Source organism: Chiloscyllium plagiosum, unplaced genomic scaffold (assembly GCF_037043375.1).
Source record: "Chiloscyllium plagiosum isolate Xiang-an unplaced genomic scaffold, Cpla_swu_hap1 HiC_scaffold_28, whole genome shotgun sequence".
NCBI lineage: Eukaryota > Metazoa > Chordata > Chondrichthyes > Orectolobiformes > Hemiscylliidae > Chiloscyllium > Chiloscyllium plagiosum.
In genome coordinates, this window is record NW_028270166.1 from 48020332 (window position 1) to 48036788 (window position 16457).

Here is a 16457-nt window from a genome sequence, read left to right on the forward strand (position 1 = left end):
CACCCCACACCTCCCCGCTCCCCACACCTCCCCGCACCCCACACCTCCCCACACCCCACACCTCCCCACACCCCACTTCCCCGCACCCCACACCCCACACCTCCCCACACCCCACACCTCCCCACACCCCACACCCCACACCTCCCCGCACCCCAGACCTCCCCACACCCCGCACCCCACACCTCCCCACACCCCACACCTCCCCACACCCCACACCTCCCCACACCCCACACCCCACACCTCCCCACACCCCACACCCCACAGCCCACACCTCCCCGCACCCCACACCACCCCACACCCCACACCCCACACCTCCCCACACCCCACACCTCCCCACACCCCACACCCCACAGCTCCCCGCACCCCACACCACCCCACACCCCACACCCCACACCTCCCCACACCCCACACCACCCCACACCCCACACCCCACACCTCCCCGCACCCCAGACCTCCCCACACCCCGCACCCCACACCTCCCCACACCCCACACCTCCCCACACCCCACACCTCCCCACACCCCACACCCCACACCTCCCCACACCCCACACCTCCCCACACCCCACACCCCACACCTCCCCGCACCCCACACCTCCCCACACCCCACACCTCCCCGCACCCCACACCTCCCCGCTCCCCACACCCCACACCTCCCCGCACCCCACACCACCCCACACCTCCCCACACCACACACCTCCCCACACCCCACACCTCCCCGCACCCCACACCTCCCCGCACCCCACACCTCCCCACACCCCACACCTCGCTGCACCCCACACCTCCCCGCTCCCCACACCCCACACCTCCCCACACCCCACACCTCCCCGCACCCCACACCTCCCCACACCCCACACCCCACACCTCCCCGCACCCCACACCTCCCCACACCCCACACCTCCCCACACCTCCCGACACCCCACACCTCCCCACACCCCACACCTCCCCACACCTCCCGACACCCCACACCTCCCCACACCCCACACCTCCCCACACCGCCCCACACCTCCCCACACCCCACACCTCCCCACACCTCCCCACACCCCACACCTCCCCACACCCCACACCTCACCACTCCCCACACCACCCCGCTCCCCACACCTCCCCACACGCCACACCTCCCCACACCCCACACCTCCCCACACCCCACACCTCCCCACACCTCCCGACACCCCACACCTCCCCACACCCCACACCTCCCCACACCGCCCCACACCTCCCCACACCCCACACCTCCCCACACCTCCCCACACCCCACACCTCCCCACACGCCACACCTCCCCACACCCCACACCTCTCCACACCCCACACCTCCCCACACCCCACACCTCCCCACTCCCCACACCTCCCCGCACCCCATACCTCCCCACACCCCACACCTCCCCACACCCCACACCTCCCCGCTCCCCACACCTCCCCACACCCCACACCTCACCACACCACACACCTCCCCACACCCCACACCTCACCACACCCCACACCTCCCCACACCTCCCCACACCCCACACCTCCCCACACCCCACACCACCCCGCTCCCCACACCTCCCCACACCCCACACCTCACCACACCCCACACCTCCCCACACCCCACACCTCCCCACACCCCTCACCTCCCCGCACCCCACACCTCTCCACACCCCACACCTCCCCACACCCCACACCTCACCACACCCCACACGTCCCCACACCCCACACCTCCCCACACCTCCCCACACCCCTCACCTCCCCGCACCCCACACCTCTCCACACCCCACACCTCCCCACACCCCACACCTCCCCACTCCCCACACCTCCCCGCACCCCACACCTCCCCACACCCCACACCTCCCCACACCCCACACCTCCCCGCTCCCCACACCTCCCCACACCCCACACCTCACCACACCCCACACCTCCCCACACCCCACACCTCCCCACACCCCACACCACCCCGCTCCCCACACCTCCGCACACCCCACACCTCACCACACCCCACACCTCCCCACACCCCACACCTCCCCACACCTCCCCACACCCCACACCTCCCCGCACCCCACACCTCCCCGCACCCCTCAACTCCCCACACCCCACACCTCCCCGCACCCCACACCTCCCCTCACCCCACACCTCCCCACACCCCACACCTCCCCGCACCCCACACCTCCCCACACCTCCCCGCACCCCACACCTCCCCACACCCCACACCTCCCCGCACCCCACACCTCCCCTCACCCCACACCTCCCCACACCCCACACCTCCCCGCACCCCACACCTCCCCACACCTCCCTGCTCCCCACACCTCCCCACACCCCACACCGCCCCACACCCCACACCTCCCCACACCCCACACCTCCCCACACCTCCCCGCACCCCACACCTCCCCACACCCCACACCTCCCCACACCTCCCCGCACCCCACACCTCCCCACACCTCCCTGCTCCCCACACCTCCCCACACCCCACACCGCCCCACACCCCACACCTCCCCACACCCCACACCTCCCCACACCTCCCCGCACCCCACACCTCCCCACACCCCACACCTCCCCACACCTCCCCGCACCTCACACCTCCCCACACCCCACAACCCCCGCTCCCCACACCCCACACCTCCCCACACCTCCCCACACCTCCCCACTCCCCACACCTCCCCACACCTCCCCGCACCCAACACCTCCCCACACCCCACACCTCCCCACACCTCCCCACTCCCCACACCTCCCCGCACCCCACAACCCCCGCTCCCCACACCCCACACCTCCCCACACCTCCCCACACCTCCCCACTCCCCACACCTCCCCACACCTCCCCACTCCCACCTCCCCACACCCCACACCTACCCACACCCCACACCCAACACTCCCCCGCTCCCCACACCTCCCCGCACCCCACACCTCCCCACACCCCACACCTACCCACACCCCACACCCAACACTCCCCCGCTCCCCACACCTCCCCGCTCCCCACACCTCCCCAAACCCCACACCTTCCCACACCCCACACCCCCCCGCTCCCCACACCTCCCCTCTCCCCACACCTCCCCGCACCCCACACCTCCCCACACCCCACACCTCCCCGCACCCCACACCTCCCCACACACCACACCCTCCCCACACCTCCCCGCTCCCCACACCCCCCCACACCCCACACCTCCCCACACCCCACACCCTCCCCACACCCCACACCTCCCCACACCCCACACCTCCCCGCACCCCACACCCCCCCACACCCCACACCGCACACCTCCCCGCTCCCCACACCCCCCCACACCCCACACCTCCCCACACACCATACCCTCCCCACACCTCCCCGCAACCCACACCTCCCCGCTCCCCACACCCCCCCACACCCCACACCTCCCCACACCCCACACCCTCCCCACACCCCACACCTCCCCACAACCCACACCTCCCCACACCCCACACCTCCCCACACCCCACATCTCCCCACACCCCACACCTCCCCACATCCCACACCTCCCCACATCCCACACCTCACCACACCCCACACCTCCCCACATCCCACACCTCCCCGCACCCCACACCTCCCCACACCTCCCCACACCCCACACCTCCCCACACCCCACACCTCCCCACATCCCACACCTCCCCGCACCCCACACCTCCCCACACCTCCCCACACCCCACACCTCCCCACACCCCACACCTCCCCACACCCCACACCTCCCCACATCCCACACCTCCCCGCACCCCACACCTCCCCACACCTCCCCACACCCCACACCTCCCCACACCCCACACCCCACACCTCCCCGCACCCCACACCCCACACCTCCCCACACCCCACACCTCCCCGCACCCAACACCTCCCCGCACCCCACACCCCACACCTCCCCGCACCCAACACCTCCCCGCACCCCACACCCCACACATCCCCGCACCCCACACCTCCCCGCACCCCACAACCCACACATCCCCGCACCCCACACCTCCCCGCACCCCACACCCCACACCTCCCCGCACCCCACACCTCCCCGCACCCCACACCCCACACCTCCCCGCACCCCACACCTCCCCACACCCCACACCTCCCCACACCCCACACCTCCCCGCACCCCACACCTCCCCGCTCCCCACACCTCCCCGCACCCCACACCTCCCCGCACCCCACACCTCCCCACACCCCACACCTCCCCACACCTCACATCCCACACCTCCCCACACCCCACACCCCACACCTCCCCGCACCCCACACCTCCCCGCACCCCACACCTCCCCACACCCCACACCTCCCCACACCTCCCCACACCCCACACCTCCCCGCACCCCACACCTCCCCGCACCCCACACCTCCCCACACCCCACACCTCCCCACACCCCACACCTCCCCACATCCCACACCCTCCCCACACCTCCCCACACCCCACACCTCCCCGCACCCCACACCTCCCCACACCCCACACCTCCCCACACCTCCCCGCACCCCACACCTTCCCACACCCCACACCTCCCCACACCTCCCCACACCCCACACCTCCCCACACCTCCCCACACCCAACACCCCCCCGCTCCCCACACCTCCTCACACCTCCCACACCCCACACCTCCCCACTCCCCACACCTCCCCACACCCAACACCCCCCCGCTCCCCACACCTCCCCGCACCCCACACCTCCCCACACCCCACACCCCCCCGCTCCCCACACCTCCCCACACCCCACACCCCCCCCGCTCCCCACACCTCTCCACATCCCACACCTTCCCACACCCCACACCTTCCCACACCCCACACCTCCCCACACCCCACACCTCCCCACACCCCACACCTCCCCACACCCCACACCCCCCCGCACCCCACACCTCCCCGCTCCCCACACCTCCCCGCTCCCCACACCTCCCCGCACCCCACACCCCCCCCACACCCCACACCTCCCCACACCCCACACCTCCCCACACCCCACACCTCCCCACACCTCCCCACACCCCACACCTCCCCACACCCCACACCCCCCCGCACCCCACACCTCCCCACACCCCACACCTCCCCACATCCCACACCCTCCCCACACCTCCCCACACCCCACACCTCCCCGCTCCCCACACCTCCCCACACCCCACACCTCTCCACACCCCACACCTCCCCGCACCCCACACCCCCCCCACACCCCACACCTCCCCGCACCCCACACCCCCCCCACACCCCACACCTCCCCACACCTCCCCACACCCCACACCTCCCCACACCCCACACCCCCCCGCACCCCACACCTCCCCGCTCCCCACACCTCCCCACACCCCACACCTCCCCGCTCCCCACACCTCCCCGCACCCCACACCCCCCCCACACCCCACACCTCCACACACCTCCCCGCACCCCACACCTCCCCGCACCCCACACCTCCACACACCCCACAGCTCCCCACACCTCCCCGCACCCCACACCCCCCCACACCCCACACCTCCCCACACCCCACACCCTCCCCACACCTCCCCGCTCCCCACACCTCCCCACACCCCACACCTCCCCGCTCCCCACACCCCCCCACACCCCACACCTCCCCACACCCCACACCCCACACCTCCCCACACCCCACACCTCCCCACACCTCCCCACACCCACCTTCCCACACCTCCCCACACCCCACACCTCCCCACAACCCACACCCCACACCTCCCCACACCTCCCCGCACCCCACACCTCCCCACACCCCACACCTCCCCACACCCAACACCCCCCCGCTCCCCACACATCCCCACACCTCCCACAACCCACACCTCCCCACTCCCCACACCTCCCCACACCTCCCCACACCCCACACCTCCCCACACCCCACACCTCCCCACACCCAACACCGCCCCGCTCCCCACACCTCCCCGCACCCCACACCTCCCCACACCCCACACCCCCCCGCTCCCCACACCTCCCCACACCCCACACCCCCCCGCTCCCCACACCTCCCCACACCCCACACCTCCCCACACCCCACACCCCCCCGCACCCCACACCTCCCCGCTCCCCACACCTCCCCGCTCCCCACACCTCCCCGCACCCCACACCCCCCCCACACCCCACACCTCCCCACACCCCACACCTCCCCACACCCCACACCTCCCCACACCTCCCTACACCCCACACCTCCCCACACCCCACACCCCCCCGCACCCCACACCTCCCCACACCCCACACCTCCCCACATCCCACACCCTCCCCACACCTCCCCACACCCCACACCTCCCCGCTCCCCACACCTCCCCACACCCCACACCTCCCCACACCCCACACCTCCCCGCACCCCACACCCCCCCCACACCCCACACCTCCCCGCACCCCACACCCCCCCCACACCCCACACCTCCCCACACCTCCCCACACCCCACACCTCCCCACACCCCACACCCCCCCGCACCCCACACCTCCCCGCTCCCCACACCTCCCCGCTCCCCACACCTCCCCGCTCCCCACACCTCCCCGCACCCCACACCCCCCCCACACCCCACACCTCCACACACCTCCCCGCACCCCACACCTCCCCGCACCCCACACCTCCACACACCCCACAGCTCCCCACACCTCCCCGCACCCCACACCCCCCCACACCCCACACCTCCCCACACCCCACACCCTCCCCACACCTCCCCGCTCCCCACACCTCCCGACACCCCACACCTCCCCGCTCCCCACACCCCCCCACACCCCACACCTCCCCACACCCCACACCCCACACCTCCCCACACCCCACACCTCCCCACACCTCCCCACACCCACCTCCCCACACCTCCCCACACCCCACACCTCCCCACAACCCACACCTCCCCGCTCCCCACACCTCCCCACACCCCACACCTCCCTACACCCCACATCTCCCCACACCTCCCCACACCTCCCCACACCCCACACCTCCCCACACCTCCCCACACCCCACACCTCCCCGCACCCCACACCTCTCCACACGCCACACCTCTTCACACCCCACACCTCCCCACACCCCACACCTCCCCGCACCCCACACCTCCCCACACCCCACACCTCCCCACAACCCACACCTCCCCACACCCCACACCCCCTCTGCTCCCCACACCCCACACCTCCTCGCTCCCCACACCTCCCCACACCCCACACCTCCCCACACCTCCCCACACCTCCCCACACCCCACACCTCCCCACACCTCCCCACACCCAACACCCCCCCGCTCCCCACACCTCCCCGCACCCCACACCTCCCCACACCCCACACCCCCCCGCTCCCCACACCTCCCCACACCCCACACCTCCCCACACACCACACCTCCCCACACCCCACACCCCCCCGCTCCCCACACCTCTCCACATCCCACACCTCCCCGCAACCCACACCTTCCCACACCCCACACCTCTCCACACCCCACACCTCCCCACACCCCACACCCCCCTGCTCCCCACACCTCCCCACAGCCCACACCTCCCCACACCCAACACCCCCCCCCGCTCCCCACACCTACCCGCACCCCACACCCCCCCCACACCCCACACCTCCCCACACCTCCCCGCACCCCACACCTCCCCACACCCCACACCCCACACCTCCCCACACCTCCCCGCACCCCACACCCCCCCACACCCCACACCGCACACCTCCCCGCTCCCCACCCCCCCCACACCCCACACCTCCCCACACCCCACACCCTCCCCACACCTCCCCGCACCCCACACCTCCCCGCTCCCCACACCCCCACACACCCCACACCTCCCCACACCCCACACCCTCCCCACACCCCACACCTCCACGCACCCCACACCTCCCCACACCCCACACCCCCCCGCTCCCCACACCTCCCCACACCCCACACCTCCCCACACACCACACCTCCCCACACCCCACACCTCCCCGCTCCCCACACCTCCCCACACCCCACACCTCCCCACACCTCCCCACACCTCCCCACACCCCACACCTCCCCACACCTCCCCACACCCAACACCTCCCCGCACCCCACACCTCTCCACACCCCACACCTCCCCACACCCCACACCTCCCCACTCCCCACACCTCCCCGCACCCCACACCTCCCCACACCCCACACCTCCCCGCACCCCACACCTCCCCACACCCCACACCTCCCCACAACCCACACCTCCCCACACCCCACACCCCCCTGCTCCCCACACCTCCCCACACCCCACACCTCCCGACACCCAACACCCCCCCGCTCCCCACACCTCCCCACACCCCACACCTCCCCGCACCCCACACCTCTCCACACCCCTCACCTCCCCACACACCACACCTCCCCACACCCCACACCCCCCCGCTCCCCACACCTCTCCACATCCCACACCTCCCCACACCCCACACCCCCCTGCTCCCCACACCTCCCCACAGCCCACACCTCCCCGCACACCACACCTCCCCGCACCCCACACCTCCCCGCACCCCACACCTCCCCACACCCCACACCTCCCCGCACCCCACACCTCCCCGCACCCCACACCTCCCCGCACCCCACACCTCCCCACACCCAACACCCCCCCCGCTCCCCACACCTCCCCGCACCCCACACCCCCCCCACACCCCACACCTCCCCACACCTCCCCGCACCCCACACCTCACCACACCCCACACCCCACACCTCCCCACACCTCCCCGCACCCCACACCCCCCCACACCCCACACCGCACACCACCCCGCTCCCCACACCCCCCCACACCCCACACCTCCCCACACCCCACACCCTCCCCACACCTCCCCGCACCCCACACCGCCCCGCTCCCCACACCCCCACACACCCCACACCTCCCCACACCCCACACCCTCCCCACACCCAACACCTCCCCACACCCCACACCTCCCCACACCCCACACCTCCCCGCACCCCACACCTCCCCACATCCCACACCTCCCCACACCCCACACCCCCCCACACCCCACACCCCACACCTCCCCGCACCCCACACCCCACACCTCCCCACACCCCACACCTCCCCGCACCCCACACCCCACCCCTCCCCGCACCCCAGACCTCCCCACACCCCACACCCCACACCTCCCCACACCCCACACCTCCCCACACCCCACACCCCACACCTCCCCACACCCCACACCTCCCCACACCTCCCCACACCCCACACCTCCCCACACCTCCCCACACCCCACACCTCCCCACACCTCCCCACACCTCCCCACACCCCAAACCTCCCCACACCTCCCCACACCCCACACCTCACCGCACCCCACACCTCTCCACACCCCACACCTCCCCACACCCCACACCTCCCCACTCCCCACACCTCCCCGCACCCCACACCTCCCCACACCCCACACCTCCCCGCACCCCACACCTCCCCACACCCCACACCTCCCCACAACCCACACCTCCCCACACCCCACACCCCCCTGCTCCCCACACCTCCCCACACCCCACACCTCCCCACACCCCACACCCCCCTGCTCCCCACACCTCCCCACACCCCACACCCAACACCCCCCCCGCTCCCCACACCTCCCCGCACCCCACACCCCCCCCACACCCCACACCTCCCCACACCTCCCCGCACCCCACACCTCCCCACACCCCACACCCCACACCTCCCCGCACCCCACACCCCCCCACACCCCACACCGCACACCTCCCCACTCCCCACACCCCCCCACACCCCACACCTCCCCACACCCCACACCCTCCCCACACCTCCCCGCACCCCACACCTCCCCGCTCCCCACACCCCCCCACACCCCACACCTCCCCACACCCCACACCCTCCCCACACCCCACACCTCCCCACACCCCACACCTCCCCACACCCCACACCTCCCCGCACCCCACACCTCCCCACATCCCACATCTCCCCGCACCCCACACCTCCCCGCACCCCACACCCCACACCTCCCCACACCCCACACCTCCCCACACCCCACACCCCCCCACACCCCACACCCCACACCTCCCCGCACCCCACACCCCACACCTCCCCACACCCCACACCTCCCCGCACCCCACACCCCACACCTCCCCGCACCCCAGACCTCCCCACACCCCACACCCCACACCTCCCCACACCCCACTCCTCCCCACACCCCACACCCCACACCTCCCCACACCGCACACCTCCCCACACCCCACACCTCCCCACACCTCCCCACACCGCACACCTCCCCACACCCCACACCTCCCCACACCTCCCCACACCCCACACCTCCCCACACCTCCCGACACCCCACACCTCCCCACACCCCACACCTCCCCACACCTCCCCACACCCCACACCTCCCCACACCCCACACCTCCCCGCTCCCCACACCTCCCCACACCCCACACCTCACCACACCCCACACCTCCCCACACCCCACACCTCACCACACCCCACACCTCCCCACACCTCCCCACACCCCACACCTCCCCACACCCCACACCTCCCCGCTCCCCACACCTCCCCACACCCCACACCTCACCACACCCCACACCACCCCACATCCCACACCTCCCCACACCTCCCCACACCCCTCACCTCCCCGCACCCCACACCTCTCCACACCCCACACCTCCCCACACCTCCCCACACCCCACCCCTCCCCACACCTCCCCACACCCCACACCTCCCCACACCCCACACCTCCCCGCTCCCCACACCACCCCACACCCCACACCTCACCACACCGGACACCTCCCCACACCCCACACCACACAACACCCCACACCTCCCCACACCTCCCCACACCCCACACCTCCCCACACCCCACACCTCCCCGCTCCCCACACCGCCCCACACCTCCCCACACCCCACACCTCACCACACCCCACACCTCCCCACACCCCACACCGCCCCACACCTCCCCACACCCCACACCTCCCCGCTCCCCACACCTCCCCGCACCCCACACCGCCCCACACCTCCCCACACCCCACACCTCCAAACACCCCACACCTCCCCGCACCCCACACCTCCCCGCACCCATCACCTCCCCTCACCCCACACCTCCCCACACCCCACACCTCCCCACACCCCACACCTCCCCGCACCCCACACCTCCCCGCTCCCCACACCTCCCCACGCCCCACACCTCCCCGCACCCCACACCTCCCCACACCCCACACCTCCCCGCACCCCACACCTCCCCGCACCCCTCACCTCCCCTCACCCCACACCTCCCCGCACCCCACACCTCCCCACACCCCACACCTCCCCACACCTCCCCACACCCCACACCTCCCCACACCCCACACCTCCCCACACCCCACACCTCCCCACACCCCACACCCCCCCGCACCCCTCACCTCCCCTCACCCCACACCTCCCCGCACCCCACACCTCCCCACACCCCACACCTCCCCACACCTCCCCGCACCCCACACCTCCCCACACCCCACACCTCCCCACACCTCCCCACACCCCACACCTCCCCACACCTCCCCACACCCCACACCTCCCCACACCCCACACCTCCCCACACCCCACACCTCCCCACACCTCCCCGCACCCCACACCTCCCCACACCCCACACCTCCCCACACCCAACACCCCCCCGCTCCCCACACCTCCCCACACCTCCCACACCCCACACCTCCCCACTCCCCACACCTCCCCACACCTCCCCACACCCCACACCTCCCCACACCCCACACCTCCCCACACCCAACACCCCCCCGCTCCCCACACCTCCCCGCACCCCACACCTCCCCACACCCCACACCCCCCCGCTCCCCACACCTCCCCACACCCCACACCCCCCCGCTCCCCACACCTCTCCACATCCCACACCTTCCCACACCCCACACCTTCCCACACCCCACACCTCCCCACACCCCACACCTCCCCACACCCCACACCTCCCCACACCCCACACCCCCCCGCACCCCACACCTCCCCGCTCCCCACACCTCCCCGCTCCCCACACCTCCCCGCACCCCACACCCCCCCCACACCCCACACCTCCCCACACCCCACACCTCCCCACACCCCACACCTCCCCACACCTCCCCACACCCCACACCTCCCCACACCCCACACCCCCCCACACCCCACACCTCCCCACACCCCACACCTCCCCACATCCCACACCCTCCCCACACCTCCCCACACCCCACACCTCCCCGCTCCCCACACCTCCCCACACCCCACACCTCCCCGCACCCCACACCTCCCCGCACCCCACACCCCCCCCACACCCCACACCTCCCCGCACCCCACACCCCCCCCACACCCCACACCTCCCCACACCCCACACCTCCCCACACCCCACACCTCCCCGCACCCCACACCTCCCCGCTCCCCACACCTCCCCACACCCCACACCTCCCCGCTCCCCACACCTCCCCGCACCCCACACCCCCCCCACACCCCACACCTCCACACACCTCCCCGCACCCCACACCTCCCCGCACCCCACACCTCCACACACCCCACAGCTCCCCACACCCCACACCTCCCCACACCCCACACCTCCCCACACCCCACACCCCCCCGCACCCCACACCTCCCCGCTCCCCACACCTCCCCGCTCCCCACACCTCCCCGCACCCCACACCCCCCCCACACCCCACACCTCCCCACACCCCACACCTCCCCACACCCCACACCTCCCCACACCTCCCCACACCCCACACCTCCCCACACCCCACACCCCCCCACACCCCACACCTCCCCACACCCCACACCTCGCCACATCCCACACCCTCCCCACACCTCCCCACACCCCACACCTCCCCGCTCCCCACACCTCCCCACACCCCACACCTCCCCACACCCCACACCTCCCCGCACCCCACACCCCCCCCACACCCCACAGCTCCCCACACCTCCCCGCACACCACACCCCCCGACACCCCACACCTCCCCACACCCCACACCCTCCCCACACCTCCCCGCTCCCCACACCTCCCCACACCCCACACCTCCCCGCTCCCCACACCCCCCCACACCCCACACCTCCCCACACCCCACACCCCACACCTCCCCACACCCCACACCTCCCCACACCTCCCCACACCCACCTCCCCACACCTCCCCACACCCCACACCTCCCCACAACCCACACCTCCCCGCTCCCCACACCTCCCCACACCCCACACCTCCCCACACCCCACATCTCCCCACACCTCCCCACACCTCCCCACACCCCACACCTCCCCACACCTCCCCACACCCCACACCTCCCCGCACCCCACACCTCTCCACACGCCACACCTCCCCACACCCCACACCTCCCAACTCCCCACACCTCCCCGCACCCCACACCTCCCCACACCCCACACCTCCCCGCACCCCACACCTCCCCACACCCCACACCTCCCCACAACCCACACCTCCCCACACCCCACACCCCCCTGCTCCCCACACCCCACACCTCCCCACACCCAACACCCCCCCGCTCCCCACACCTCCCCGCACCCCACACCTCCCCACACCCCACACCCCCCCGCTCCCCACACCTCCCCACACCCCACACCTCCCCACACACCACACCTCCCCACACCCCACACCCCCCCGCTCCCCACACCTCTCCACATCCCACACCTCCCCGCAACCCACACCTCCCCACACCCCACACCTCTCCACACCCCACACCTCCCCACACCCCACACCCCCCTGCTCCCCACACCTCCCCACAGCCCACACCTCCCCACACCCAACACCCCCCCCCCGCTCCCCACACCTACCCGCACCCCACACCCCCCCCACACCCCACACCTCCCCACACCTCCCCGCACCCCACACCTCCCCACACCCCACACCCCACACCTCCCCACACCTCCCCGCACCCCACACCCCCCCACACCCCACACCGCACACCTCCCCGCTCCCCACCCCCCCCACACCCCACACCTCCCCACACCCCACACCCTCCCCACACCTCCCCGCACCCCACACCTCCCCGCTCCCCACACCCCCACACACCCCACACCTCCCCGCACCCCACACCCTCCCCACACCCCACACCTCCACGCACCCCACACCTCCCCACACCCCACACCCCCCAGCTCCCCACACCTCCCCACACCCCACACCTCCCCACACACCACACCTCCCCACACCCCACACCTCCCCGCTCCCCACACCTCCCCACACCCCACACCTCCCCACACCTCCCCACACCTCCCCACACCTCCCCACACCCCACACCTCCCCACACCTCCCCACACCCCACACCTCCCCGCACCCCACACCTCTCCACACCCCACACCTCCCCACACCCCACACCTCCCCACTCCCCACACCTCCCCGCACCCCACACCTCCCCACACCCCACACCTCCCCGCACCCCACACCTCCCCACACCCCACACCTCCCCACAACCCACACCTCCCCACACCCCACACCCCCCTGCTCCCCACACCTCCCCACACCCCACACCTCCCCACACCCAACACCCCCCCGCTCCCCACACCTCCCCACACCCCACACCTCCCCGCAACCCACACCTCTCCACACCCCACACCTCCCCACACACCACACCTCCCCACACCCCACACCCCCCCGCTCCCCACACCTCTCCACATCCCACACCTCCCCGCACCCCACACCTTCCCACACCCCACACCTCCCCACACCCCACACCTCCCCACACCCCACACCCCCCTGCTCCCCACACCTCCCCACAGCCCACACCTCCCCACACCCAACACCCCCCCCGCTCCCCACACCTCCCCGCACCCCACACCCCCCCCACACCCCACACCTCCCCACACCTCCCCGCACCCCACACCTCACCACACCCCACACCCCACACCTCCCCACACCTCCCCGCACCCCACACCTCCCCACACCCCACACCGCACACCACCCCGCTCCCCACACCCCCCCACACCCCACACCTCCCCACACCCCACACCCTCCCCACACCTCCCCGCACCCCACACCTCCCCGCTCCCCACACCCCCACACACCCCACACCTCCCCACACCCTCCCCACACCCAACACCTCCCCACACCCCACACCTCCCCACACCCCACACCTCCCCGCACCCCACACCTCCCCGCACCCCACACCCCACACCTCCCCACACCCCACACCTCCCCGCACCCCACACCCCACCCCTCCCCGCACCCCAGACCTCCCCACACCCCACACCCCACACCTCCCCACACCCCACACCTCCCCACACCCCACACCCCACACCTCCCCACACCTCCCCACACCCCACACCTCCCCACACCTCCCCACACCCCACACCTCCCCACACCTCCCCACACCTCCCCACACCCCAAACCTCCCCACACCTCCCCACACCCCACACCTCCCCGCACCCCACACCTCTCCACACCCCACACCTCCCCACACCCCACACCTCCCCACTCCCCACACCTCCCCGCACCCCACACCTCCCCACACGCCACACCTCCCCGCACCCCACACCTCCCCACACCCCACACCCCCCTGCTCCCCACACCTCCCCACACCCCACACCTCCCCACACCCCACACCCCCCTGCTCCCCACACCTCCCCACACCCCACACCTCCCCACACCCAACACCCCCCCCGCTCCCCACACCTCCCCGCACCCCACACCCCCCCCACACCCCACACCTCCCCACACCTCCCCGCACCCCACACCTCCCCACACCCCACACCCCACACCTCCCCGCACCCCACACCCCCTCACACCCCACACCGCACACCTCCCCACTCCCCACACCCCCCCACACCCCACACCTCCCCACACCCCACACCCTCCCCACACCTCCCCGCGCCCCACACCTCCCCGCTCCCCACACCCCCCCACACCCCACACCTCCCCACACCCCACACCCTCCCCACACCCCACACCTCCCCACACCCCACACCTCCCCACACCTCCCCGCACCCCACACCTCCCCACATCCCACATCTCCCCGCACCCCACACCTCCCCGCACCCCACACCCCACACCTCCCCACACCCCACACCTCCCCACACCCCACACCCCCCCACACCCCACACCCCACACCTCCCCGCACCCCACACCCCACACCTCCCCACACCCCACACCTCCCCGCACCCCACACCCCACACCTCCCCGCACCCCAGACCTCCCCACACCCCACACCCCACACCTCCCCACACCCCACTCCTCCCCACACCCCACACCCCACACCTCCCCACACCCCACACCTCCCCACACCCCACACCCCACACCTCCCCTCACCCCACACCTCCCCACACCCCACACCCCACACCTCCCCACACCCCACACCTCCCCGCACACCACACCTCCCCGCACCCCACACCTCCCCGCACCCCACACCTCCCCACACCCCACACCTCCCCGCACTCCACACCTCCCGACACCCCACACCTCCCCACACCCCACACCTCCCCACACCTCCCGACACCCCACACCTCCCCACACCCCACACCTCCCCACACCTCCCCACACCGCACACCTCCCCACACCCCACACCTCCCCACACCTCCCCACACCGCACACCTCCCCACACCCCACACCTCCCCACACCTCCCCACACCCCACACCTCCCCACACCTCCCGACACCCCACACCTCCCCACACCCCACACCTCCCCACACCTCCCCACACCCCACACCTCCCCACTCCCCACACCTCCCCG